This window comes from Rattus norvegicus, chromosome 9, assembly GCF_036323735.1.
Source record: "Rattus norvegicus strain BN/NHsdMcwi chromosome 9, GRCr8, whole genome shotgun sequence".
Classification (NCBI taxonomy): Eukaryota; Metazoa; Chordata; class Mammalia; order Rodentia; family Muridae; genus Rattus; species Rattus norvegicus.
In genome coordinates, this window is record NC_086027.1 from 104,738,162 (window position 1) to 104,765,723 (window position 27,562).

Sequence of the window (27,562 nt, forward strand, 5' to 3'; positions counted from 1 at the left end):
TCTGTAGATTCCTCAGAAAACTGAAAATAGATCTACCTGAACATCCAGTTATACCCCTCCTGAGCATGTACCCAAAAGATGCCCCATCTTGCCACAGAAGAACATGTTCTACTGTGTTCATAGTGGCCTTGTTTGTGATAGCTAGATGCTGGGAACAACCCAGAGGTCCCACAACAGAAGAGTGGATACAGAAAATGTGCTTCATTCACACAATGGCCTACTCCTCAGCTATTAAGAACAAAGACATCCTGAGTTTTTAGGCAAATGGATGGAACTAGAAAATGTCATCTGGAGTGAGGTAACTCAGACATAAAATGACATGCATGGTATGTTCTCACTAATAAGTGGATATTAGCCAAAAAAAAAAAAAAAAAAAAAAGAGTACCCGAGATACAGTCCACAGAACTCAAAAAGGTCAACAAACTAAAGGGCCCTGACTTGTACATACTGCCATAGGCTCGCTCTTAAATGGGACATTTCCATCAAATCCCCCTACAAAAGGGTACAGAGAACTCTTCAGAAGAGGAGGAAGAAAGATTTTTCAGAGTCAAAGGGGATCAAGAACACCAAGGAAACAAGGCCTTCTAGACACAACAAGACTGATGCACATGTAACCTCTCAGAGACTGTGGTACTATGTATAGGTCTGTGCCTGACCATGTCAACAGATGTGAGCGAGGAAGTAGACACAAGCTCTTTCTCTCCAACCAACGCTCACTGGGAACTCGAACCACTTTCAAGTGCAGGCTGCATGTACATCAACTGTTGGACAATGTAAACCAAACTCAATCACAATATCTATCTCCCTGTCTATCTGTCAGTCTGTTTGTCTGTACATCTGTCTGCCCATCTGCCCACTCATTTGTCTGCCTGCCTGCCTCCTGCCTGTTTGCTTGCCTGCCTTCCTGTCTGTCTGTCTGTTTGTCTGTCTGTCATACAATGTTTTGTCTGGGGGTATTTATTTATTTTCTAACTACGAATAATTTGTTATAAATATAGTTTTCAGTTTTATTTTTCATGGATTTTGTGATTGTTAAATGTGTGTCTCTTAGAATCTATACTTTTTTTAAAAAAAATGCTTTTTCTTTGGCTCTTTTTCCTTTGTTTTATCCTACTCTGGCTTTTTAAATTTTTATCCTCCTCCTCCTCCTCCTCCTCCTCCTCCTCCTCCTCCTCCTCCTCCTCCTCTTCTTCTTCCTCTTCCTCCTCCTCACCACCACCACCACCACCACCACCACCACCACCACCACCACCACCCACCACCACCACCATCATTACCACCATTCTAATTGTCTTTTAATGATAGAGAGAAAGAAAGGTTGTAGTTTGAATGGGTAGTGACGTAGGATGGATCTTGTATGGGTGGAGGGGGGTAACTGTACTCAGTATATATTGTATGAAAACATTATTTTCTACTTGAAAAAAACTAAGAAAATATATGAGGGTCTATGTAGAGGGCCGCAATAACATTCGCCACCACTAGATGGCGCTGGCTTCCACTGAGCCCCACGTGGAAGGCCAGGATAGCCTCCACCATTACAAGATGGCGCCAGCCTTCGCCGCACCAGCCGGCTCCCTTTCAGGAAGTTAACTGTGCGCATGTGCAAGAGTGCCTTCGTGCCAGGTCTTTGCCCACTCCGGGGCGTGCCTTATGAGATCATGGGTAAGCGACCAATCAGGTGTGGATGCGCCGCACTAGGGTGTATATAAGCGTGCCATGTTGGCGCGGCGGGCCCTTCCTCTTCTAAGATTATAATAAAGTTGGTCACAGTAAGGATTTCTATGTACCCGCGTGTTTCTTGCCAGCGGGAAGTCGCGCGTGGGACAGGTCTACAAAAATAAAAAGAATTAACAAATAGAACTTAGGAAAGGGCTTCAATAGAGTGCCATGCATGAAGAGGAACCAATTTAAATAGCCAATACTCGTGGGAATCTATTTCTCTAGCTCTGGGTTGGGAAAATGAGAAAGAAGATAACTGACCATACAGCCTAACCAAAGGGATGAGCTCCAGATTCAATGAGAGATCCTGTCTCAAGATCTAAGACAGTGAGCAACTGAGGAAGACATTTACTACCAACTTCTAGACTACAGACGCACACGTACATGCGCACTAAATAAAGTGAATAGATAAGATGTTTAAAACTATACGAAGTCAGGGCAAACAGTTTAAGAATATTTCAGGTGAAGGAGATGCTAATAGCTCCTTTCTGTTTATTAAAAAAACTTATTAATCTTTGGACTATCCCAGGAAAAGTCACAATTCATTCTAAAATATCCATTATACTTCACAGGTAAATACATATTTTGATGAATGAGAAACAAACTAATGGTGCCTTGTATCTACCATATCTCTCTCATTAGAATCCTCTATGATTTGCCTAACATTTGTATGTCTTGCAGTATCTATTTCTTGTGTAGGATTTCCATATCTACTTCTGGTGGAGGATTATGTTACAAATTCAAAGGGAAAAGGAAAAGTCCATTTATTATCTTTTGCTTTCTGACCAATCTGAGATACACTTTCTACTTTGTAATGTTCTATGAAGTTGTCACCATCCTTTGGCACCTAAGTGATTCTTCGATGCTTCGGATGAGGTAGACTAGGTCCTTCATTTATGATAAGAGTGAGGTCTCCATTAAGCAAAACCTGCTGATAGGGGTTATCTTAAACTCAGTCTTGTTATCTTTCACTGAAAGCTGTGACCGCTAACAAAAAGAACACGTCAAAGGGGCAAGATCATAAAGAAAAGTTGAAGGGTTTTTAATATATTAGAATGTGAAAAAATGTGAGCATTTTTAGAAGCATGAATTGTGGTCTCAATGTGACCCAAATGCAGATTACTAATATGGAAAAAAACATATATTTTTCATTTCTGTATGGGCATTGTTTCCCCTTCTTTGTTCAAAATTATTCTGTTGTTTCAGTTTTTCCCTATTTGAAGTTAATGCTAAGTTAGTGTGCTCTTCATTTCCATTCATATCCGATTTCTCTAACCACAGTCTTTGTTTTTGTTAATTTGACTTAAATGCTATTGTTTCCATCTAAGATTATTGGCTTTCTATACAACTTCTGGCAGCTACATACATCACTGAAAATTTTTCTTTCATTTTGAAGTAGCAAAATGCTAGCCTACATGATGTGTAACAATTTTGTGGAATCTTTTCATATTTGATGTGCACTATGAATTAATTTCCTGTGTAGAAATATTAAAAATTAGAAAGGATTTCTTGAGATGAATGTTTTTAAACAGGATTCCCCACACAGGAAAGTAATTCAGTAATGGTACTGTGCTTAGCCTCTCACTAAAAGTACATAAAAGTACATTTGATGTATTGTGGCATGGTGGACATTTACAGCTTCATTGACTAAATGCCAAGAATAGGGGATTGGGTTTTATCCCCAGCACCTACATAAAAATCCTAGTGTGGTGATGTACTTGTAACCTCACTGCTGCAAAGACAGAAATGTGTGGACCTCTGGGGTTCTTTGGTCCAGGTACCCTTGACTACTTGGAGGAACTCCAAGCCTGTGAAAGACTGCTTCAAAGATCAAGGTGGGTGGATCCTGGGGAATGATATCAGAGATTGTTCTCTGGCCAGTACTTCATTTTTAATATCAAATTCTCTCATACTTGTGCATGTGTTTCATGCGCACACGCATACATCATTGCCTCAAAACATTTATGCACACAACATGAAAAAAACCATAAACTTAGACAAGTAGTAGACTTGTCATTGCTCTCTACAACTGGAGAAGTAGTAGGAAAAAATATGGGTGGCTATAACAGTTCAGGAAATAAGAAATCCATGTTAGTACCAACAGGTGTGTAACTACATTATGTTTTAGTAAAGTCAGTGGGTGGTTTTTTAAGACAGAAACCAGAAACAATTCAGTTAAGTCATAATTCTCCAATTCATAGGAGTTCTTTATAGCTCTCTGCTTTTGAGAATGTCAGATATATTTTGTGAAAGCCTTGTATATATGATAAGATCTGGTGCACAGAGAACTAGGAAGTGGGGATATAGCTCAGCTGGAGAGCACTGTATTCAACCTCCCCATACACTTAAAAGTAATATCCGTATCTGAGTTACTGTGAAGCAGAAACAGGAAATGGAAGGAAAATATGGAGTGTGCATTTTGAATCTCAGCAGAAGACAATTTTGAAGGAAAGATGATTCATAGGATAGCGCTGTCAAGCCTGTTGGTGTGTAAAAGATTATGTTCAATGTTCGGTGAGTGTTGCTGAAAAGGAATTCTGAAAACACAAAGTAGGATTCCTTTCCACGTTGTTGAAATAAAAATAGTATGGAAAATATAAAAACAAAATTCTAGAGAGAGCTGAGAGTCAAATCTAGTCACCATCTACAAACTTAGCATGCTACTGGAGAGGAAGAAGCATGAGAAAATTTACCTTTTCATAGTTTAACTCTTTAGAATTAAGGCAGCCTGCAAAGCAGGGAGAGAAGTATTCAATCTCATCTCTTCCACAAATAGCATAGTAGGTGTGACTTGTGCAACCACAGTGTGCGTTGCATGGCGCTGTTAGGTTTCCAAGGGTACCTGATCTGTTAAATTGAGATTAAATAAAATTATAATACCCTTATTTAAATATAACGTATATATCAAGATATCAATAAAATTCCTAAGTATGCCTATTGAAATGATTTTTACCGGCTTTACTGATATATAAAAGCATAATAAAAAGCATATTTATGAGTGTAACACATGATAGATCTGGAGAGATGACACTTCCTGATCCTTCCAGAGGACCAAAATTCCATTCCCAGTATCATAGCACTTCACAGCTCTCTGTAATTCCGATAACAGAGAATCTGATGTCCTCTTATGGTTTCTGCAAGCACCGGGCATGAATGTGGTACATATACATATATGTTGGTGAACATTCAAACACAAAAAATTAGAAATCGAAAATCTTTAAAATGTCACCTGGTGTTTCATGCTATAGTGAAATCGTCACTACGGTCACATTAACAAGCAAAATCATCACTACCTACGATGGGGTTCTTTCCCCTACTTCAAAGATTTCCTTTACTCCTTTGTAATCCTTCCTTCCTTCGTTCCTTCCTCCCTCCCTCCCTTCCTTCACTCTCTCTTCCTCTTCCTTTCATTCTTTCTCTTTCTTTTGTTTTCTTTTCTTCCCTTCTACTTTATCTCCTCTTTTTTCTCCTGTGTGACAGATTTGTCCCCTATTGACCAACCTAACCTCACCATGTAGCCAAGGTTGACCCCAAATCACAGCAGTCCTTCTCCCTTAGTTTCCCCTGTGTTGTAGAACATTTTATCACCTTAGAAAGTAACAGATGTTGAATTTTATCAAGTTGCTAATTTTTTGTCTACCTTAAGAATTTCCATGCCATTTTTAGCTTGTTTAGTATGATGTATTCATTGATTCTTATCTGTGAATCTGATTTTCCTGGTGATGATTGGTTAATCATTTATTTACACATATGATAAATTCATCAATATAATATGCAACTGAGATTATATTGTGATACATTTATTGCCTTCAGCACTTATCATTTCTTTGTATTTTGAAATACTCAAAGTTGTCTTTGCTACTTATTTAAAATATATATTAACCATGATTATAATACTGTGTTATAAATATAAAAGCCATTCCTCACATACAAATACCTTCTTGGGCATACTTAGCATTTTTTTCTCCAGCCATTTCTCATTCACACAATTATCTGAGAGACACTATTTGACTGTGTCTTATAATTTATTGAACAGGCTTTTGTGATTTACTTTTCCAAAATTGAATATAGGCTGGCCTTGTAGTAGTTACATTTTTAACTGCAATAATTTACTCCTTTGGTTACATTTATCCTTGGGAATGCTACTTCATTTGATTTTAGAACTACAGCTAATAATATTATCTTTTCACAATTATCATATGATTAATTCAACATAACTGCATTTAGTTCTTTCTACCCAGCCCTTTGTGAGGTTATGGTGTCTGCCCTAATGCCTCTCTTTGATCTCTAATTTTACTAACTTCAGTTTCTCTGATTTTCTAGTTTAGTTGAAGGTCAGGTAGTGATTATTTATTTATTTATTTATTTATTTATTTGTCGAAGAAGCAATGTTGTGTTACACTAATTTTAGGGGAGTCTGGAGAAATGGCTCACTAGTTAAGCGCAATTTTTGCTCTTCCTTTTAGAGAACCAATGTTTAATTTCCTGGAACCAGGTATTCCTGTGCTGGATGGAGTTACAGTATTCCTGTAATTCCAGCTCTTTTGAGTCTGGCACCTTCTTCTGGCTACAGGCTCCCACACATGCAGGTGCTCATGCAGACGTATAAAATAAAATTTCTAAAAGAAGTACTCCTTTCTGTTTTAAGTTTCATTTTTTTCTGGTACAACTTTTTTCATTTCTACTAATTTGTCCCTGTTGAAAAATTAACTAGCTCCGAGTAAAGAAATCAAAACAAAGCAAGAGTCTATAGGTCACACCTATAACAGCTTCCATGACACTGATCCAGTCCACCTTGCTCACAGGTATCTAAATCAATCTCTTCAAAATACTTGTGTAAAAATGTGTCCCTTGTGCTAGAAGCATCACCCATTGCCTATGAATCTAAAATTCTCAGATTTGCCATTTTAAAAATCACAAGGATGGAAGCCAGCCAATCTATATTTTGACATGTCTTATAGGAAGATGATATTAAAGATAATAAAGAACAGTGTTTTAAGAATGAAATAAATTGTGAAATGTTGTAAGCAGAGCACACATAATGCTCACAATTCAGCAGTCCAGTTTCTTATGTCTTGACACGACTTATTGTTCATCTATAGATCTCTTGGGAACTGAAGAATTATGTAAAGCTGTATCAACTTATGTTTCCAGTCGGATATTTAAATTTTCTGGAGATATATTTTTGAAACATGTAACATTCTCAGATTGGAATGTCTACTTTACATACATTAAATTTTTAAGTATTCATAAATGTATCTCTTAGGTGCCCTGAATCTTAGGAAGATTTGTAGTTAAGACAGTACTGCCATACTTGTTTGGCTTCACAATACATGTTTTCTCTTGCATTTGAATTTTCCAACTTGGTTTTATTGATTTATTTTATAATAGAGTATATTCTCAACTCGCCTTGTGTTTTTTGCCACATACACACACCTGTCCACATACATATACATACTGACGGGAAAATGATTTTTTATCTTTCAATTAAATGTTTTTTTTAAATCATAATTGCATTTTAATTATTTGTATTTTTAAAAATATTCTATGGGTTATAAATAGTTTTCTTTTCCTGATTTCCAGACACAGTTTTTCTTCTTCTCTCATGCACTATATCTGGACCACAGCTTTCATTCCATCCACTCCCTTCTCTTCCCACAGTCTCTCCCCACCCCAAACTTCGTCTCCCCCAGATGCGCTCAACCTCCACCACCCCTCAGAAAAGATCAGGCTTCCCAGGGCCATCAATCAAACAGCATTAACAAGCTACAATAAGACCAGATGCATATACCGTCACATCAAGACTGGACAAAGCAACCCAGTAAGAGCAAATAGGCCCCATAATTAGGTAAGAGTCAGACCGAGTGTTAGAATTCTCACAAGAACACCGAGCTACTCAGCTATAACATACATGCCGAGTACCTCGGTCAGACCCCTACAGGCTCTCTGATCTCTGAGTCCCTGTAAGTCCTGCTTAGTTGATTCTATCAGTTGTTCGTTCTCGTTTTCTCGTTCTCGTTCTCTTGTTCTCATTCTCTTGTTCTCGTTCTCTCGTTCTCTCGTTCTCTCATTCTCGTTCTCTCGTTCTCGTTCTCTCGTTTTCTCGTTTTCTGGTTTTCTGGGTTTCTCGTTCTCTCCTTCTCTCGTTTTCTGGTTTTCTGTTTTTTTTTTTTTTTTTTCTGGTTTTCTGGTTTTTTTTCTGGTTATCTGTTTTTTTTTCTGGTTTTCTGGTTTTCTTTTCTGGTTGTGTTTTCTGGTTTTCTTGTTTTCTGCTGTTCTGGTTTTCTGGTTCTCTGTTTTTTTCTGGTCTTCTGTCTTTTTCTGTTTTTTTTCTGTTTTTTTTCTGTTTTTCTTTTGTTTTTTCTTCTTTTTTCTGTTTTTTCTTTCTTTTTTTTCTGGTTTTCTGGTTTTGTGGTTTTCTGGTTGTTTTCTGGTTTTCTGGTTTTGTGGTTTTTCTGGTTTTCTGGTTTTCTGGTTTTGTGGTTTTCTGGTTCTGGTTCTGGTTCTGTCACTGACTCTTTTGGTTCCTCTAATCCTTCCACTTTCTCAGCAGGACTCCCTGAGCACGACCTAATGTTTGGCTGTGGGACTCTGCATCTGCTCACTTCAGTTGCTGGACGGAGTCTCTCTTGTTTCTTTTTCTTTTTCTTTTCTTTTTTTTATTAACTTGAGTATTTCTTATATACATTTCGAGTGTTATTCCCTTTCCCGGTTTCCGGGCAAACATCCCCCTCCCCCCTCCGCTTCCTTATGGGTGTTCCCCTCCCAACCCTCCCCCCATTGCCGCCCCCCCCAACAGTCTAGTTCACTGGGGGTTCAGTCTTAGCAGGACCCAGGGCTTCCCCTTCCACTGGTGCTCTTACTAGGATATTCATTGCTACCTATGGGGTCAGAGTCCAGGGTCAGTCCATGTATAGTATTTAGGTAGTGGCTTAGTCCCTGGAAGCTCTGGTTGCTTGACATTGTTGTACATATGGGGTCTCGAGCCCCTTCAAGCTCTTCCAGTTCTTTCTCTGATTCCTTCAACGGGGGTAGTCTCCAGTTCCAGAACACTTATGGGAGCCAGGTGAATTTGTAGAGAAATGATGTCTATCACATTTAACATTCAAGTATATGAGTGCTTACAATACTTTGCTTAGGCAATAATTTAAATGAGTAATATTTTACTTTATTCATAAATGTTTTGTTCACTTTGGATATTTGGACAACTTATTTGGGCATCTTATTCTTTAATTGGCAAACAAATTAATAGGAATTGGATGCTTTTTCAATTCATTTCTTGCTGGGGTGAAGAAGCAATTAAGTCTTAGTATTTTTGTGATTTAGTGATTTTTCAGTTGCCATGTCATTAATTATCCAGCTCCAGGTTCTCTAAATTTCATTTTTCAAGCATTTTTCCATTGCATTTTATACTCATTGCACCAGATTGACAAAAGTTTTTACACAGAAAAGGCTTTTAATTTGTATGTTTTTATAAACTTACCATTATTCAGTTATAAATATATCTATTGTATCTACAGATTCATCACCTTCCTCTGAGTCCCAGGGATGGATTTGTTAAAGGGGTGAAGCTGTAGTCATGTTTTGCATCCCGTTGGACAGCTCCAGAGCATTTACTCGATAGTAGTTTGCCCTATGCCATCCCGTTGTAGTTCAAAGTGCTATTATTCTCTTTTAGCATTTTGCTTACTTAATCTTGGATTTAAGTGTTATTTATATTATAGTATACTTAATATTAACTCATGCCAAGCCCTTTGAACTTTGGATATTTAATCGAAAATGTCCATGTGGATGTTCAAATATGCTTTAAATATTTTTTGATGTGCATAAGAAGATAGATCATTTCAAGAACACAAGGTCAGATCACATTACACATATTCTAGTAACATCTTGGACTTGTTACATACTCTAACTCGAAGTTCTAGTTTTGCTCATGAATCATTATTGAATGCATGATAAATATATTATTTCTCTATGAGATGTGTACCTTTGATATGAAAAGTAAACTATATATTATACTTTATTTTCATGTTTATTAATTCTGAGTTATATAGATATATAAGATTACTGGATCACTAATCTGAAAAATATGCCTTCAGTTATGATTTCAAAATCTAGTATGCAAACTTATATTTACCCTTCATAATCGCTATTGATTCCGGCAAATTTCACTCTTTCACACTTCACAAAAGCGTTTAACACAAAAAGCAGAAGTGATATAACAGATGTTACCGTTATAAATCTCATTTGGGTTTTACAAGACATTTTCATCTTGGAAACAATGAAACCTCCCAGAAAATTGCCGATTGCACCTCCTGGAATTAAAATAATTCCTAAGAAAGGGAAAAGAAAATACTGTTAAACATACCTGTGGAGAATATCAAAAAATTAGCTATAAATGTCATTTCCTTTACTCAAATACATAGTTTCAAACAAATAAAGAAAACAAACAAAGAAAAAAACTAACCCAAACCCAAAAACTAGAGAATGTTGTATTTGAATAAATCTAATATATACACAATCTTGTGCAAACGGATGAAGGTCCTGGACCTAGGATTCTGGTAGTGACCGTGATACTTCGCTCTACTATTACTGGGTATCTGATAGAAGCTAGAAACTTAGTTCACAGGACATAGTATTTAAGAACTGTGTTATTGAAAGATGATATTATTTAGAAGTTTAAATGTATGGCTTATTGCAAAAAACTTTAATAAAATAACAGGCTCCCTCAAACTGTCCTGTGGATAAGAAGTGCAACAACTATCTCCCTCAGATATCTCATAGATGTTCCACATGAACAGTCTGACGACAATGTGAGCCTCCATAGTACCTAATATAAGGTATGGATTGACTTCTTAATCACAGATGTTTATAGAGAGAAAATCACAAGAAGAATATGGGGGAAAAATAGAAAAGGAAGAAGAGAAAAATAGAAGAAAAAAATCACACAATAGCACGGTCAACTAAATGTAGACCACTGTTTGTGTGCATGTGATGGGTATACAACACAATGCCAATAGCAACACAAACAACAGATTAAGTCTAGTGAGGATTTGAATACACACAAATGAAATGATCCATAGAAATAAAAAAAAAAGAAAAACAGAACAAACACAAACAACACACAAACAAACCAAATATGGAAGAAATAAAGGAGATGGGTGAAAAAGAAGACCAAACAAGAAGAGTGAATGATAACACATATAATTGATAAAAAAAAAAATTCAAGTTCAGGTTCAAGGTGGTGGTACAGGGACACTCAGCAATTGATTCCTCTTCCATGAATAGGAAACAAAGTAATAGACTTGGAACTTGTCGTGGTAGAAAGAGTGGGTGAGAACTGGAAGTTGGCTGCACAGGAAATAAGACCTAGCACATTGCACAGACTGGGGAGAATGACAGAGCAAGGTAAGCGAATATTCTGGCTCCAGGAATACAAAAGTGTGGTAGAGGAGTGGACTTCCTGTTCCAAGGCAGGAAAGTCACAAAGTCACAGAGGAGGCAGGACTTGGCACTGACTGCACATCCTGAAGACTCAAGGCCTGAACACATACCAGGTGTAGAGGATGAAAGCGAGCTTCAGAAAAGGTACAACAGGAAGCTCCGTGGAAACTCAGTATAAAGGTACCTGGAGGGAGGTCCTACTGTCAGGGACTCAGTCATTCTCAAGCTAGAGATCCTGGCACTCTCTCAGACTCCTTGGGGGAATCTCAGACTTCTGTGGACACATCAGTGCAAGCTGGGGAGGCAGCCATCCCAGACAGTGAGACAGCGATAATTTGGGTGAGTGTCTCAGACACAACATGACATGAGAGATGTACACTCATGTACACTGTGAGAGGTGTACCAGGCATGCCCCATGTCTTGGATGGTTCCTGTGTCTCAGGTTGCCAAAATACTAAAAGCCTTAAAAGCCTTCAGAGCAAATGTGTGCCGGTGAGCACAGTCCATAGTCTGCCCAAATTTCGTGTTTAGTAAGAAGAGCTCCCCTATTGCACCAACAGTGTCTACATGTCCATTGTACAGATTGAAACTTCCTAAGTGAAGGTAAATCTAAAGTAACATGTATTCTCCCTATGCTCATGTGGCTGGACATGGTTCACTGCTCTACCATCAAGATCCAGGTACAAGGGATTGCAGACAGACTCCAGACACTGCACACTCTTAGAACAGTCTACGTACCCTGACTTCATTAGATGCTGGGCATGGCTGGCTTCTGTTCTGACTGGCTTGATGACAACTGAGAAGGTTAAGAGTAATCTGAAAATTGATTCTACTGTTCTCACCCTATTCATTGTGAATTTCAGATCAAGAAGATCCAGAGAAATCTTAGCTAGAACGATGTTTAAAGTTACTTTTCCCCTTTCTCTAATTGTATCTTATCTTATTTTGTTAGATATATTTCTTTACTTACATTTCAAATGTTATTCCCCTTCCCAGTTTCCTGTCCATAAGCTTCCACCCCTTACCCCTACCCCAACCCACCCCCCTTACCGCACCCCCCCATATTCCCATGCACTGGTTATCCAACTTTGGCAGGACCAAGGGCTTCCCCTTCCACTGGTGCCTCAACAAGGCTATTCTGTGCTATGTATGTAGTTGGAGCCCTGGCTCAGTCCATGTATAGCTTTTCAGTAGTGGTTTAGTCCCTGGAAGCTCTAGTTGGTTGTGATTGTTGCAAGCTCCTTCAGCTCTTTCAGTCCTTTCTCTGATTCCCCCAAAGGGGGTCCTGTTTTCAGTTCAGTGGTTTGCTGCTAGCATTTGCCTTTGTATTGGACATGCTCTCTTTGTGTTTCTCTGGAGAGATCTATATCTGGTCCCTTTCAGCATGCACTTTTTAGCTTAATCAATCTCATCTAGTTTTGGTGGCCATATATATATGTGGGGCACATGTGGGGCAGGCTCTGAATGGCCATTCCTTCGGTTGCTGCTCTAAACTTTGCTTCAATATCCCCTCCTATGTATATTTTTTCCCCTTTTAAGGACTGGGAGCATCTGCATTTTAGTCATCCTTCTTGCAATTTTATTGCTTGATCTTTTTCTTTATTTTCATTTTAATTGAATTTTCCTCTCTTCCCTGTTTCATTTCCACTTTCTTGTTTTTACCTATATTTTTATCACTTTAAGTTTTCCTCCTTTCTTCTTGTATTTTTTAAATTCTGGGCATTTTTCATGTGTTCTAGGCAAGTGTCCCACCACTATGTGACAAGCTCTAGTCTTTCAATTTCTTTTTTAAAATTTTATTGGTTTATTTTATTTATTTACATTTCAAATATTATCCCCCCTCCCAGTTAAACTCTCTATCCCCTCCCCTCTCCCCCTGCTTCTTCTTTTTTTTTTTTTCGGAGCTGGGGACCGAACCCAGGGCCTTGCGCTTGCTAGGCAAGCGCTCCCCCCTGCTTCTTCTATGAGGTTGCTTCCCCATCCACATACGTCCTCCGACCTCACACCCTGGCATTTCCCTACGCTGGGTTAGCGAGCCTTCACAGGAAAAGGTGCTTCCCTCACACTGATGCCAGACGAGGCCGTCCTCTGCTACATATGCGGCTGGAGCCATGGGTCCCTCCATGTGTACTCTTTGGTTGGTTATTTAGTTCCTGGGAGCTCTGGGGTTTCTGATTGATTGATATTGTTGTTCTTCCTGTGGGGCTGCTAACACCTTCAGCTCCTTCAGTCCTTCCCCTAACTCCTCCATTGGGGTCCCGACACTTAGTCTAATGGTTGGCTGTGTGTATTTGCATCTGTATGGTTAGGCTCTGAATGGGGCCACCCACCCATCTCAAAAATATTAATCCAGAGTTGCTCCTTTCAAAAGGGAATGCAGGGACAAAAACTGGAACAGACACCGAAGGAAAGACCATCCAGGGACCACCTACATAAGGATCCATCCCATCTGCAGACACCAAACCCAGACACTATTGCTGATGCCAAGAAGAGCTTGCTGACAGGAGCTTGGTCTAGCTGTCCCCTGAGAGGCTGTGACAGAGTCTGTGCAATTTTTTTCTCTTAAAATCCATTTTTATTATTTTAAAATTTACTTCTGTCCTCAGTCCCACAAGAACTGAGGGTCAGAGCCAAGACCTTGTGTACCTTGGACAGTTACTGCCCTCGTGCATTATAATTTCTGGGGATTTGTATATTGTATATGTATATTCTTCATGTATATTCTACAATAGTCAAAGACAAAGCAGGGCAGACTGCATGTGACTTGTAAGTCTGGTGATGAACTGTGACATAATAAAAGCCATGCTTCAAACCGTGACCCATCAACATGAAGTACCTTCAGTCTGTCTGTAGACCCTTCAAATCACGAGCCCAGCAACCAACACACGAATCACTTTCAAATAAGAGTTAACACCAACAATGTCTTTAGATGTCCACAATTCCTAAGAGTGCCCTCTCCTCAGCAGGAGTCTCCATTGAGCATGCATACCACAACTTAGGGTGCCTGTTCATCTGCTTAAAGTGCCAGTTAGTCTACCCTTTCTTTTTTCTTTCTTTTTTTCATTAATCATTTTATTAGTTTACATTTCAAATGATAGCCCCCTTCCTGGTTACCCCTCCACAATGTCCCCATCTCATTCCCAGTTTCTCCCTCCCCCTTTGCCTCTGTGAGTGTGCGCCTCCACCCACTCCTGCCTTACTGCTCTAGCAACCCCTTGTACTGAGGCATTAAGCTTCTACAGGACCAAAGGCCTCCCCTCCCATTGTTGTCAGATATGGCCTTCCTCTGCTACATGTGTATCTGGAGCCATGGCTCCCTGCATATCCACTTTTTGGTTGGCAGTTTAGTCCCTGGGAGCTCTGGGTGGTCCAGTTAGTTGATATCATTCTTCCTATGGGCTTGCAAACCCCTTCAGCTCCTTCAGTCCTAGCTTTCCCTTTGGAGTCCCCAGGCTCAGTCTGTTGGTTTACTGTGAGTATCTGCATCTGTATTGGTCTGATGCTGGTAGAAACTCTCAGGAAACAACTGTATCAGACTCTTGTCAGTAAACACTTTTTTGTGTCAGCAATTGTGTGAGGGTTTGGTGTCTGCAGATGAGCTAGATCTCTAGGTGGGGTGGTCTCTGGATGGCCTTTCCTTCAGTCTCTTTTCCAAATTTTTGTCTCTGTCTTTCCTTTGGACGGGAACATGTCTGGGTTAAAAGTTTTGAGATTCTTGGGTGACCCCTTCCCTCAAATGAGGGCCATGCCTATCTACTGCAGGTGGTTTCTACAGGTTCAATCTTCCCTTTGTTGGGTATTTCAGCTAAAGTCATCACCACTGGGTCTTGGGAGCCTCTTGCTTCCCTGGTGTCTGGGACTTTGTAGTAGCTACCCCAGTTCCCGATCCCCCACTGTTACATGTTTCTATTCAATTTCCTCACACTCATACTTCTGTCCTTTCCAATACCTGATCCTGCCCCCTCCTCCCTTTTCCCTCCCCCTTTTCTCTCCCTCCCAATTCCCTCCCTTCCTCTATCACCTGTGATTGTTTAATTCCCTGTTCTATGTAGGACTGAAGCATCTACACTTTGGTCTTCCTTCTTCTAAAGCCTTCTTTTGAGACTTGGAGAAATTCTGATTTACTCTTTCCTTACAAGGCAAATTTTATCTTGAAACTATGTTCACAAAGAACCTATGATACATTGTATTTCAGAGTACTTTTGTAAATAAATTCAAAATTACATGAGCAACATATAACAGATGAACAGTATGAGTGAGTTAAGTAAGGTATTTCAAGATAAAACTTCTCAGCAAAATAATACAAAACTTGAACATGAAAATCTTTATAAACGGAATCAAAACAAACTAAACTGGGTATGGCAAAGCACACCTAAAAATAGGAGGAGAAAGACTACAAGACCAGCTTCAGCTATAGACCAAGGTCAAGTTCACAATCTGTTTCTGCTATATCTCACCCCATCTCAACAAACAAAATTAGGTGAAAGCCTTACAAATTGGTTAAATAAAGCAAAAAGAAAACAACAAACAAACAGTATAATTTGGGCACTCTCAAGATGACTCAACAACTAAAGATGCTTGCCCCCAATCCTTGGACCCACATGGTAGAAAGAAAGAATGAACTCCCACAAGTTGTAGCTGGCTCCCACGTGTGTTTTTGAACGACCATACCCATATATATATATATATATATATATATATATATATATATATATATATATATATATATATATACAAAACAACCCATAAAGAATAAAAAGTGTAAAAATTAATGAAAATATTTCTAATGCTGTATGATGCTATTGGACTAATCATATAAATAATAATACTTCCGTAATATACTTGTAAGACCTTTAAATGCATTTCTTTTACTTTAGAATCTGAGATGTGAAGAATACTATCCATTGAAAGAAAGGGCGAGGCAGAGAAGAAACTGTTCTTAAGAGGGTCACTTATTTTCTGTGATCTTAGTTTTTATATATTTTAAAGCAATGCTATTGAGGCAGGTCCACTTAGGATTTTATGTATTACTTACTAATTCCTATAGTATTAGATCTTTTACAAAGTATGTCCTTTGCTTGAAATGGTATTGTTCTTAAAAGTAGTGGAGGGATAACAGCATTTACTCTGGTTGATGTTCACTCAACCAGAGTATATACTCTTTCACATCCTCATTCTTTAAACATTTGTGAGTCTCAAATTTAAGGAAACCTTCAGTTAACTAATATATGTTGAAATTTCTTCCCATTATGCCAAAGTTTCACCTATTTCTATATTATATACTTCAAATATAGATAATAGGTAAATGTTCTTCCTATCCTCTTAAGTCTTATGTACATGCCAAATATTGAAACAGACTTCTCTTTGTTCTAAACATTTTGCATATACATTTCTTTGTACTGTAAACCACCATAGATAATTATTGTAACTTTGCCTTGGGAACAGAGACTATTTAACTTACGATTTTAGTTTTAGGAAGTGGCATTCACATACATTCACATTCACAGTGTCCTCTCCTTATGTGACCTAATACTTAACATACATATCACCCTTAAATATACATATCATAAATATTTTGAAATCAGCACAGCAACAATAAAATCCTACCTGTGAGCAGAGCAGCACTTGAGGGTGATAACAAAAATTGATTTTCTAAATATTTTGGCAAAAATTCTGTAGCTCCGATCAAAGCCAAGGACTCTGTGGCTTTGCACATTGAGTAGCACATCAGCAGCGGGTTCTTAACCAGATACTGAAACAGAACAGGTCACATCACAATGATTTTATGTCATCACATACTAATGATCAATCTGCAGAACTGGCTTCCTATATTCTAAACAGAGAATATATAGTTATGCAAGCAAAGCTCTACAGTTTTCTAATAAACACGTTTCATATGAGACTGGTAGTTTTGTTTTTCTGCAGCAAACAGCTTTTTTTTTATTTTTAACATATTTATTTACATTCTAGTCATTTCCCCCTTTGTGGCCAGACCAGGCAGATCCCTGCTACATATGTGTGCAAGGAGCCTCAGATTAGCTGGTGTATGGTCCTTGCTCATGGCTCAGTCTCTGGGAGCTCCCTGGGGTCTGGGTTGGTTGAGTCTGCTGTTCTTTCTATGGGGTCACTCTCCCTTTTATCTTCTTCAATCCTCCAAATTCTCCGGGACTTCAATCCAATGATTGGGTGTAAGTATCTGCCTATGTCGCAGTCAGTTACTGGTAGGGCCTCTCAGAGGAGAACCATGCCAGGCTCCTGTCTGTAAGAACATCATAGCATCAGTAACAGTGTCAGGCCTTGGCACAACCTCCTGAGATGGATCCCAAGTTTGACTGGTCACTGGACTGCCTTTCCTTCAGTCTCTTCTCTATTTTTGTTTCTGCAATTCTTTTTAGACAGGACCAGTTCTGCGTCAGAAAATTTGACTATAGGTTACTAATACTGTCCCTCTACTTGAGGGATTATCTACTTGAGGTGGACTCTTTGAGTTCCTTCTTCCAAGTGTTGGGCATTTGGCTATGGTTACCCGCAATGAGTCCTGAGATTGTCCCACCTCTAGGATCTCTGGTATTTTCTGGAGGTCCCCTTGACCTCCCACCCCTAGATCTGTTAGATTGTTGAAAGTATTTCTCAGTGCCTATTAGATACACTCATATTTTGCATTTACCCAACCCACCTTTTAAGTGCTATGTAATTTTGCATCATGTCACATATTAATTAGTTCTTAATGGATTAAATACTTATGTCCTCTTCAACTCCACATTGTCACAAATGTGGTTACAATAAAACACCTTATTGTGTTCTTTTGATCTATATGAAAGTATCTTCAGAATTGTGTACATTTGGAAGGGATTTTTGGATATTGGGGATTGTGGTGGTTTGAATATGTTTGGCCCGTAAGGAGCGGCACAGTTAGGAGATGTAGCTGGTATTGATGAAGTGTTTGGGCATTGGAGGTCTCCTCCTATGCTCAGGCTTCACCCATTGCAGAAGAGAGCCTCCTTCTATGTCCCTGAAGATGCCAGTCTCATTCTAGCCAGATTCATCTCTATATTTAGCACCATGTCTACTTGGACATTGCCATGCTTCCTGCCTTAATGATAATGGACTGGATGTCTGAAGCTTTGTAAGCCGGCCCCAATTAAATGCTGTTTTTCATAAGAGTTGCCTTGATCATAGTGTCTTTTCCCAGTAATGAAAACTCTAAGCCAGTGTTTATGGATAGTTTATTTGATTTCTTTTTGTCTAGATTTCCTTCCTGATTTTATCTTTAATTACAATGCTTCAATATTTGAGAGCCCAGTTTAATTGATGAAATGGGTATACGCTAAGATTCATCAGAACAGTATTTCGGGTTTGGCAGGCCTTACAATTCCATCAGTATTGAGCATCAGATGGCCTTAGGATTGCCAGAAAGGCTACATCTGAGTATTCTAAAACCTAGCATGTAAGCACACTAATAATAAAGCCAAAAACCAAGCTGTGAGATATTTCCATCCTTCACACTCTGAGCACTTGTTAATCAGACACAGGCACAGCTGGGAGAAATAAGCCTCATGCCAATTTTGGTTTGGTGAGTAAAACTGTCTGGTGTTATGCTACTAAGTTTTGTCATGCAGGAATAGCTAACTGGCATAGACTACGTAGAGAGAAAGACTTGACAACATTTGCTAATATTGGCAGGTATTGAAAATTTTGTCACACAAACACAAGATAGAAAATATTTCTTTTGTGTTTCTATGATTTTAAATATAAATGTGCATCTTGGGAATGAAGTGATGCTTTGGTGGGTAGCTTTCATTGCTTATATCATACTGCAAATACTTATATAATATCTTTCTGTGTGTGCATATATACACATCTCTCTCTCTCTACATTATATGTGTATATGTGTGTACAGACATATATATATACATATATATGTATTCAGACATATAATAAATTGTTAAATTTGGTTCATTTAGATGCAGATAAAATGTTATACTGTTCTTGCTATCCTGTTCCTTTAGAATGTCTTAATTTGACTAGATCAAGTTTTTTCCCACATTTTTAAAAACATTTTAGACTAATTTGTTATTCTTTAAAATATGAAATCCATGCCATATGGTTAATTATTTTGGGTTAAATTTATAGCTTATTGGACAAAGTATCCCATACAGAGACATAGCCATTTCATGACTTAGCATTGCATCTGTCAGTTTACCTGTCTTCATTACTATAGATATGTTGAGTTCAATTTTCCTCATGAAATTTTTGTAAATCATTCTTAAATGAACTTCTGATTTACACAGAATTTTATGATTACGTTTTAGTGTAAAATTCAATTTTAAGCTTACACAAAAGGTATAAAACTAGCAAGGCACAGGGTCAAATTATCACTGTTTAATGTTTAAATTCACTTGTATACAAAAAAGAAACCCTAAAGTCAATACTCAAACAATATTAGAACATTTTAATAAGTTTAACCTTGGAATCAAAGCACCTCTATGGCGAAACATCAATGAAAACATTGAGGTAAACACACACAAACAAAATGAAAATGTCCTAGATGATAATGATAGAAAGAATTAATGCTGGAAAAGGTAAAATTGATGAATATGTTCATCAATGCAACTTCAACCATGTTATTTCTTAACTGTCAAAAACAATATTGAAATCTACAAGGTACATGAACAGATGCCAATAAGTTGGATTAATCTGTAACACAACAGAGCTAGAGGTGCCAGTATACTTGATATCAAGGCATACTATGGAGACACAGTAGATGAAGACACATGACACAGGGAGAAGACACAGATGACACTGAGCCAAAGATAGAGCTCTGCGGGTTCAGCCATCTATAGCCAGTTGATTGTTTTTTTATAAAGGGTCAAAAAGACCAGAGCTTCCAGGGACTAAGCCACTACCTAAAGACTATACATGGACTGACCCTGGGCTCCAACTTCATAGGTAGCAATGAATATCCTAGTAAGAGCACCAGTGGAAGGGGAAGCCCTTGGTCCTGCCAAGGCTGGACCCCCAGTGAACGTGATTATTTCGGGGAGGGTGGTAATGGGGGGAGGATGGGGAGGGGAACACCCATATAGATGGGGAGGCGGAGGGGCTAGGGGAATGGTGGCCTGGAAATCAGGAAGGGGAATAACATTTGAAATGTAAATAAGAAATACTCAAGTTAATAAAGATGGCAAAAAAAAAAAAGAGAAAAAAAGAAAAAGAAAAAGAAAGGGTCAAAAAGTGCACAGTGAAGAAGAGACAGGTCCTTCTATATACACATGAATGTCCACTTGCAGATGATTGTAAATTGGCTCCATCTTCCCCTCTGTAGGAAAATCCAACTCAATAGTGATTGAAATGTAAACGTACAACTGGAAAGTATAAATCTGCCAAGACGGAATGTAAAGTCTACACTGTCTCCGTGTGAGCCAGGACTCCAAAGACACAGAAAACAGAAGAAGTGCAGAAAGATAAGGTCACTTAAAGAAATCAAGAGGCTTCTGTGGACGAAAGAAAACAACCCTAATGGAGGGTTCAAAATTACGTATTAATTTTCTGTTTCAATACGCAGCATGAGAGAGGATCGCAGAGTTGCCTTTAAAGATGCAGTTCATAAGATTTCATATTTTACAAATTATGAAATCATGTTTTACAAATTACATCTGCATATATATTTTGTTTAGATGTCATTCATAAGTCTTGATTTATTACTTATAGTTTGACTGACCTGGACTTTAGTAAATAAAGCTTTGAACTGAAAACAAACAAAGAAAAAACCACTGGAATGAAGATACAACCTTTGAATGGGAGAAAATGCTTGCCTCATATTTTTCTTTCTAAGGATTAATAGACAAAAAGATAAGGTTCCAGAGAAATTTCAAAAGGTAACCCAGTATGAAAGTGGACATATATTCTGAGTATGCCTGAAAAGAAGAAATATAAATAACTGAGAAGTGATACGTGAAATGTGAAAGATACTTAGCCATTGTAGACTTGACTATTAAAACTATGATGAGATGCTTCTGAGCCATGTGAGAATGATACTAGTCTACATATAAAATTCCCCCACAAGCTCACTGAGTTGCTTAGCTAATCATGCTGTTTGGGTGGAATTTGCCATCTTTTGTGGGGAGGAACAGTTACCTGGACAGAGTATGCCCTACAAGGACAGCTTTGAAATTTATATTCTGGTACCTCTTTCTTTCTTTCCTCTCTTTTTATATAAAAAGAAATTAATGGGTGATACATGCTTAATGACCTAAGGCATTCCCAAAGTAGAATTCCCAAAGTATTCTAATGTTTTTCTAAAAGATAAGCCCTTCTTACCAGACTGAACTTTAGGGCACACTAAATAACTCTTTGAGCTATAGCACTCACAAAGAAAAATAATCTTCATACAAAAGAAATGAGTGTATCTGAAGTTAATTGGAGGTAGTTCTACCTGAAAACCCAGCTGTATCACTCCTGGGAATATAGTCAAAAGAGGCTCCACCGTATCACAGGGGTATGTGTTCCACTATGTTCAGAGCAGCCTTATTTGTACTAGCCAGAAGCTAGAAACAACCCAGATGTCCCTAAACAGAATAATGGATATAGAAAGTATAGTTCATTTACACAATGGAATACTATTCATCTATTAAGATGAGGACATCATGAATTTTTACAGGCAAATGGATGGAACTAAAGGATATCATCCTGAGTGATGTAACCCAGCCCCAAGAGGACATAAAAGCATATTAGCCAGAAAGTAGACAATTCCCATAATGGAACCGACAGACCTTAAGAAGTTTAAGGAGAAGGAAGGCACAAGTGAGGATTCCTCAATCCTGCTAGAGGCGGGAATGAAATAATCCCAGGGAGGTAAAGGGAAGGAGGTACCTGGTACCTGGGTAAGAGAAGGGAAGGGGGGTGTAAATGGTGGGCAGGAGCAGTTATAGGGCAGGGGGAGACAGGAGAGGAGCTCAGAAGGCTAGGAGAATAAATGGAATTTTTCAAGTGTGTGTGCGTGCGTGTGTGTGTGTGTGTGTGTGTGTGTGTGTGTGTGTGTGTGTGTGTGTGTATCAGGGGGTGGGACCTCTAGAAAGTCCCAGAGACCTAGGATGTGAGAAGCTATCACTCAATGGTGATTACCTTAGTCAAGATGCCGAGCAGTGTGGAGATGGAACCTGAAGGAACCATCTTCAGCAGAGAGACAAGGCTCCCAGTAAAGGGGTAGGGTCACCAAACTACCTTCAAAAAGTTTGACCCAAAATTGTTCCTATCTAAAAGAAATGGAGGGACAGAAATGGAACAGAGATTAAAGAAAAGGTCATCCAGTGACTGGCCCAACTTGGGCTCCATCCCGTGGGCACCAAACTCTGAAATTGTTATTGATGCCATGGTTTGCTTGCAGACAGTGACTTAGCATGGATGTCCTCTGAAATGCTCTACCAGCAACTAAGACAGATGCAGATACTTACAATCACCTACTGGACTGAAACCATGGACTCCTATGGAAGAGATAGGGGAATGCTTGAAGGAATAGAAGGGGATTGCAACCCTCTCAGAAGACTAACAGTGTCTACTAACCCAGATCTCTGGGAGCTCCTAGAGATTAAGCCACCATGTAAATAGCATACATGTGCTGTTCCAAGTCCTGGGCACATATATAACAGAGAATTGCCTTGTCTGTCCTCATGTACCTGATCCTGTAGAGTCTTGATGCCCCAGGGACGGAGACTCGTGGTGGAGGTAGGAGGGCATTGAAGTAGGGTTTTGTGCATGGGTGAGGGGGGGATGGATGGGTGGGAGTGAAGGGTACCTTCTCAGTGACAAACGGGAAGGGGGATAGGTTGAAGAACTCTTAAAAGGGTTACTGGGAAATGTAGGCAATATTTGGAATGTAAATAAAATATTTTTTTCAAATTAAATAATGTAAAATTTAAAATGCCCATTCTGAAACTTTACAAAGTGTTGTTAACAGTCAGCTTAACATTTCACAATATAAAGTACTTAAACTTGTCTAACTCCTGCATTGTTAAAATATGTGCATGTAACATTTGTATAGAAATAATATTAAGTAGACTAGCTATGGTCCTGAATACCTGAGACTCTACTCTTTCTCTGAGTCTTGAGAAAGGGTAAATATTCAAGAGTGTCCTAAGCAATGCAGTTTAACTTCAAAAGAAAATTAAGATTAAAGTCTTACTGACACTTAATCACTTCCTTCTAAGGATTCATGAATTAATAAAGAAAATTTGAAGGACAGTTGTAGGTAAAAATAAATCTTATATAACATATCACTTACCTCTGAAAGAATTCAACTAATTCACATGTACTTTGACAAAGCCACCTCAATCCAACTATAACAACGTCAACTGCAGTAATTACACAGGACCCCCAGTTGAGGGATAGGGATACCAATCTACCTTCAAAAGTTTCAGACCAAAATTATTCCTGTCTAAAAGAAATGCACAGACCAAAAAAAAGTGCAGAGGCTGAATGAATTCCCAACCAGTAACCAATCCAACCTGTGGTCCATCCCAGGAGCAGACAACAAGCCCTGACACTATCACAGATACTATGTTATGCTTGCCAACAGAAGCCTAGTACAGCTATCCTTTGAGAGCCTTTGCCAGCAGATACTGATACAGATGCAGATACCCAGAGCCAAGCTTTGGACTGAGGTTGGGGATCCCTATGGAAGAGTTAGGGGAAGGACTGAAGGAACTGAAGTGGGTGACAACTGGATAGGAAGACCAACACTGTCAACTAACCTGGATCCCCGAGAGCTTGCAGAGACTAAGCCACCAACCAAAGAGCATACACCTGCTGGTCTGAATCTCTGGGTGCATATGTAGCAGAGGACTACATTGTCTGGTCTCAGTGGGAGAAGATGGGCCTAGTCCTGTAATGCCCCAAGGAAGGGGGATATGAGAAGAACTCTGCAAGGGGGACCATGAATAAAAATAAGAATGACAACTCAGTTTTTCACAGAGATTTAAAAAAAATCCTTGCATTCACACGAAAGTAAGAAAAACCAAGATAGTGGTGAAAACCATCTTGTACAAGAAGAACAGTACTAGAGGCACAAGATGATATCAGGTTATAATATAAAGCCATAATAATAAAAATAGCATATGACTGGCAGAAAAAATAGACTAGTTGATTAATGGAATAGAAGATCCACATATTATTCCATGCAATTACAGTCACTTGAGCTTTGATAAAGAGACTTGAAAATACAGAATGGAGAAGATAGCCTCTTTGTTGAATGATGCTGGGAAAACTGGACATCACTCTCAACTAAACTGGACCCCAAGATCTCTCGTACACGAATTCACCAACCAGGCAGCATGCACCAGCTGATGTGGGGCCCCTGACACATATACAGCAGAGGATTACCTGGTCTGGCCTCAGTGAGAGAAGATACACCTAACCCTTGAGAGACTTGAGGCCCCAGGGCAGGCCTGGTGGGGGTGGAGGTAGGGGGGTGGGGACAGTCTCTTGGAGGTGGGGGAGGGAAAGTGGGATGGGGAGCTGTCAGAGGGCAGACTGGGAGAGGGATGGAAACTGGACTGTGAAAAAAGATTAAAGAATAATAATGATAAAATAAAAATTAAAATAAAAGAATGAAAGTTGATCTTACTTTCACTTTGTACAATTCCAAATGGATCAAGGAACCCAGTATTCAACTTGAAACCCCGAAACAACTAGAGGATAAAGTTGGCAGTACACTAAAGATTATTTCTGAAAATGACATCAGCAATTTGAGAAACAATGTAAACAAGGAAAGTGTGGAATCATACGAGGTCAAAACACTTCGTTTCTTCAAAGGAGACCACTAATAGAATGAACAGGTAGCCTACTTAATGGAAGAAAGTTTTTCCTTGATTTATGTGTGGTAGATGACTAGAATATACAAAAAGACAAACTACAGCTAAAGAAACAAACTAAACAAATAAGAAACCATCTACTGAAAGATACCGAGAGTTCTCTAAAGAGGAAAGACACATGGGTGGTAAATAGTTTGAAGAGAAAGGGGCCTTTTCCCTAGTGAAGGTTGTTTCTCTTGCTCTTTATGATCCTTAACTGCCTGGAGTTCTTTCTCTACAGTTGACAGAGAGAAGCAGGGATAGGCGTACATGGAAAGGGAAGGAGGGAAGAAATGGAAATGGGGGAAAGCCATATTATATTTTAATTTTAAAATAATCCTTTTTAAAAGAAATGGGACATTTTGAGTAGAACAATAATAAGCAATGAACAAATAACAAATATCTTCAGGCAAGTGAAAATAGTTGGAAATTGGGAAGAGAGATACAATTCTAAAGTGAGTTAGAAAAATTCAATCGGTGTTATTTTTTGAAGACTTTTGAAAGTTCTATTCAGAGTGTAAAAATCACTAACAATCAATAGAAATCCCCATGTGGAAATTATGACTGTGACATCTATGTGCCAAAATGAAAATTGAAAGTAGGATTAGAGCATTAGTCTCTCTGCACTTCAGGAGGCATGTTTCTCATCCACAGAAACAAGGGGTTTTGTATTGCAATATTGTGATTGGTGGGTTTGTACGGGAGGAGGTATTAACACAGGTTCTTCCAATTCGCACCATCTTGTTAAATGCCACATTTATTTCTTCAGGGAGAATAAAATTATAGAAAATCAATTAAGAAAATGAAAACAAATCAAACTCATAGCTGTGGCATCACTCATTACCAGCACCAGATAGATCTGTAGGAGCACCAAATCGGGGCGTTCTTTCTTTCCACTACAAACAAAACCGCATAATCCAGTAGGAGACCCCAAAACTTTCACCCAAATTTAGGAACACATTTTGTTATTTGCTTGGCTCTATGTGAAGATTAAGCAGGACAACCTAGCTGATTTGTAAAATACTTTATAATATTTTAAATAAAATGTATAATATTTTAAATAAAAAAATATTTCACTGTACCCAAAGAGCACGAAGCAGATCCTGAAAACTATATCCGTATTTTAAATCTTTATACTTCTTGTAAAAGAAAGGTTCGTTTTCCTTCCATACTCTTAGCTTGTTTGAACCTAGAGGTTACAAAGAAAACAGTCTTGTGATTATGTTGAAGTCAGTGAGAAAATACACATCACGTGATTGTACACATTATAGTAGCCTCAGTTATTCATGGAAAGAGGGTTATTTTTAAACAAACCAATAGAATGCAAATTCTACAGAGTGCTTCACAAAAGGCAATTGATCATGTAATTCCTCACATCTGCACTGCCCAATTCTGAAGTCAACTGCTCTGGTCTTCTCTTAACTATTGGAAGTGGTTTCCTTAATTTTCAGTGGTGCCTATGGATGAATTAAATAGCTCTAATTTAATGTAGAATCCCATGGCCACATTCAACATGACACAGCCTTAGAATGTGGAGGTTTCCCTCCACAAATAAAAACCTTTCTTATGTCACACAATATTTTGTCTAATAAAGGGCACTGCCAAATGAGAACTTTTTGTAATAGTAAATAGTAATTAGGTAATAGTACTAATATTAGTAGTGAATGTAACTATAGTATTTTCATTCCCATATGTAATATTAATTATTACACCTTTTCTTACTTAACATGCCTTTATTCGGTGACCTCTCCCAGTCCCTTTATCTTTTGTTCCCACGAAGCCCCTGTTTTCCCTTCATGTCCCATCATTTGTTGTTGGGTTTCTAGGCTGCTGTTATATTATGGATGGTGTTAGTGCAGGAACACTAATGGAGATTTCACTTGATGGTAACATACGTCTCGTTAATGATAGATATTTTGAATGGCAGGAGATGGAATCTCAAAACAGTTTCCATTAGCATTTCTCAGTTTGCTGAAGGTGTTAAACATTTACTTTTAAACATGTTTGGTTAGTATATAGAGTACTCTATTTGTACCTTCATTTTCATGCATATATGTCATTAAAGTCTTTTCTTACTTGTTCCTTTTCCCTTTCTCTCTCCCATGCACCATCACCTCTTTCATTTGATTTCTATCTCCTGTAACTCTCATGTTTTGCTTATGTAATATCTGTATTTCTTTATTGCACATCCAGCTTCCTTAAGCTCTCTTTAGACACTCACATGATTATCTTTCTAGTCCTGCCACACCATAAGCCCTACCTCCACCCTACACATGAACACACAAACACACACATGCACACATGCACAGGCACACCCGTGATACAGACATACATACTTTTAAATTGGCATTGTACATATGGATAAAAAAGTTGGTATTTGAAAATTTTAGAGTTTTGCTGATTTGACTTAAAATTTCTAGTTTTATCAGTTTTATTAAAATGTTTATGGTTGAATTTTTATTTTTATCTGAATGAAATTACGCTTTGCATAGGTCTAGGGATTTCTAAGCTTGTCAGGCAAAGAAACAAACCACAGAAAAGTGAAAATGCCA

The 27,562-nt window shown here is 38.5% G+C and overlaps 1 long non-coding RNA gene across 1 annotated transcript in view; it reads right to left on the reverse strand.

The window, feature by feature from the left end:
- Positions 1–27,562, reverse strand: part of Slco6b1 (solute carrier organic anion transporter family member 6B1) — an 80,705-nt gene that overhangs the window by 24,217 nt on the left and 28,926 nt on the right. The window contains exons 6-9 of the long non-coding RNA NR_185094.1: positions 26,093–26,199; positions 16,771–16,915; positions 9,857–10,052; positions 4,413–4,566 (exon numbers count right to left, since the gene is read on the reverse strand). This is a non-coding gene — a long non-coding RNA (solute carrier organic anion transporter family member 6B1). The remainder of the gene's footprint in view (positions 1–4,412; positions 4,567–9,856; positions 10,053–16,770; positions 16,916–26,092; positions 26,200–27,562) is intronic.